At 40.7% G+C, this 2,944-nt stretch overlaps 1 protein-coding gene across 1 annotated transcript in view; it reads right to left on the reverse strand.

The window, feature by feature from the left end:
- The window catches only part of dab1a (DAB adaptor protein 1a), a 206,856-nt gene that overhangs the window by 165,537 nt on the left and 38,375 nt on the right, over positions 1-2,944 (reverse strand). The window lies entirely within an intron of this gene.

Genomic DNA, 2,944 nt, shown 5'->3' on the forward strand with positions numbered 1-2,944 from the left:
CCGGAAAAGAGCTTCTAATAGACTTCACTGGTCTCCGTTGAAAACAACGGTGTCACTTTCTTATACTGTCTATAGTTAGAAGCAGCGCCAAGGCTAAATAAGACATTTGGTGTGCCACAGGTTAGCAAGAAACTTCTTTTGTTTAGATTAATTTTAAATTAATTAAAAATGCACGGTTAACACCACACTATAGTAGAGGATAACCAGGCCCAGCCATCACTTCCCAGTTTGGGTTCAGGTAAGGCCTGCATCCTTTCTTTCATGTTGGCAACTTATGCCACTTTGAGCGGAGGGGTATTGCACAGAAGAAGAATTCATAAATCCAGGATAACCGATAAAGCGAGGCTTGACCTAGTCTAATCTGTTCATCCTAGGGGGGTTTCACGAAGGCCAAGCCAGGCTGAGGAGGAACGACTAGGTCAAGCAGGGATAAAGTAATTCGGATAGATGTGACTTTCTTTAACATACCGCAAGGTCAATCACAGATTTATTGATGCTAAAATGGAGAATACACATTGTGTATTCTTTACACAGAGTGTGCAGCAGCTTCATATGGAATTATGACAATTTGAAACATTTCTATAAAAGAAACACGGCCGCTTGAATGAAACAGCAAGAGAAAGAAATGCAGACGATCATAGACCGAATGACTGCGTACGTAGCCTAAAAATATGTATTAACTGACCACTGCTCTGAACTGAAACTGCCATACTGTTCAAGGAGTTAGGCTAATTATTTGCACAAATGAAATATAAATGACCTAAGTAACATATTTACTCCCACTGCTTGCTTTTCAGCAAAGTGTACAACAGTTTGTTTGTGAAAATAATTAGCCTTTCTCCTTAACGGTATGGCAGTTTCAGTTTTCTTTTTTTGACAGAGGTTTCCTTCTTTACGTATGATGTGCTTTGCTTCCTTGTAGGCCTGTATGTGGATATAGAAAAAAACACTTAAGAAATTTGATGTGATAAATGTAATGCACACTTTAAAAATGACTGTGCCACAGTGTATTCAGTTATTTCCCCCCAGCAAAATATAAAGTCAAGTCATTGATGTGTCCTCTCCCTATTGTTTCATGAATGTGCAGTATGTGGGTGGGTCTCCTTTTGTGCAGCCAAGTCAAGGCTAAATTCATCCAGGATAACTGCCATATCGGGGCTTAATCCCTTATCCTGGTTTTGTGCAATATCCACCTGGTACAGTTGCAAGGTTAAGTGTCAATAATTCATCAAAATATGATACATTTGTTTAACTGAGGCCTGTACTATGAAGCAAGAGTTGGTGTAATGAGGTAACTTCAGGTTCAACTGATGAGTGATCAGTTGTTACCGGGTTAAATCGTCATGGTGACTTATGCTGAACACCTATCCTGGTCAGGAGCAGGTTATGTTGGAGATTAGAGATCAACCGGTGTAAAAGCACCGCCTACTGACTAATAAAAACTGGATTGATAACGGCGTCACCGTTCTTAGAAGATCTAGTGGAGCTCGTCAAACAGAGAGAGAAAGGTGCGCTCATAAAGTTAAAACATTTAGAGACCGACAACCCAGTAAACATTCCCTGATGGCTATCTTTATGAACGAATAGGCTATTTGCTGGCTTCTTGAGCCGTGTGTTGCCAATGTGCACATCGGTTTGAGTAACGGTTTTTATTTTTATATATATAATAAATATATATATATATATATATATATATATATATATATTTTTTTTCCTCCCATGATCGCTTACCACTGCCAAGGTTGCAACTGAAATAATAGGCTAACGCAACCACAGTTTAGGGAATGCACAAGTGTAATTTTGGTCAGCTCTTGAGCCTGACTGATGGGGAAGTGAATTTAAAGCGGCCATATTCTGCTCATTTTCATGTTCAAAATTGTATTTTGAGGATTTACCAGAATAGGTTCAGATGGTTTCATTTTCAAAAATCACAAGATTTTTGTTGTACTGCACGATGCTGCAGATCCTCTTTTCACCCTGTGTGTTTAGGTCTCTGTTTTAGCTACAGAGTGAGACATCTCACCTCTTTATTATCTTTGTTGGGAGTTGCACATGCTCAGTAGCTAGGTAAGATCCCATCAGCTAGATAACTCTTTCTCCAACTTTGATCAGCACAAGGCAGGATTAGCTGGGAGACTTCTTCTAAACGAGGGCCACTTGTGGAATACCTGCAGTTAGCCACATGTCATTATATGGGCACTTAAAGCGTTCTGATTCGTGCATTTACAGCCAGCTTTCTGTGAACGCGTGTATTGCTGGATTGATTGAACTAGTTGTTAACCACCATCGTGACACAGCTTACGCAGTGCCGACGTTGTTAGGTTAGGTGAAGCCAGGTAACTGAAATAAATCCAGGACATGTTGATCTTGCTTCATAGTACAGGCCTCTGTACTCCATTTGCCATGACTTAATGCAGTAATGTAATGTCAAAGTGGTCATAGATTAGATGTACTCAAGAGGAGTGATGTGTCACTTGTCACAGGAAGTGCTTTGAGTCAAGTTTGAGTCATTCTCTCGTTAAGTGTGGCATGCTGGTGCATCTACTCAAGTGTATTAATGGTGACATAAAAACCTAAAATAAAACGGTTATGTCATGAGCCATAATTTACTAACTAATTTTGAAAGAAAATGTGAGCTTTGCTAATTGCAGACCAGTTAGTGCAGACTAATCAGTCATCACCACAACCTTCTTTATTTGTGACAATGTGGCGCATGTTGTATTGTAAGACAGAGGCATTGTGTGCATGTCTGCAAGCATGCGTGTTTATGTTGTCAGGAGTGGTGAGGGGCCAGTGTGTGGTGGTGACTCTACGCTGCCCTTCCCTGCAGTCCTCTTCTCCCTCCTGCCACCATGAAGCAGCCTGCCTTTTAATTACCTGAACCACAAGAGCGAGCGAGCTAGTGAGAGGGGGGAGATAATGTGTGTGTGTGTGTGTGTGTGTG

This window comes from Etheostoma spectabile, chromosome 9 (genome assembly GCF_008692095.1).
Source record: "Etheostoma spectabile isolate EspeVRDwgs_2016 chromosome 9, UIUC_Espe_1.0, whole genome shotgun sequence".
NCBI classification, from domain to species: Eukaryota; Metazoa; Chordata; class Actinopteri; order Perciformes; family Percidae; genus Etheostoma; species Etheostoma spectabile.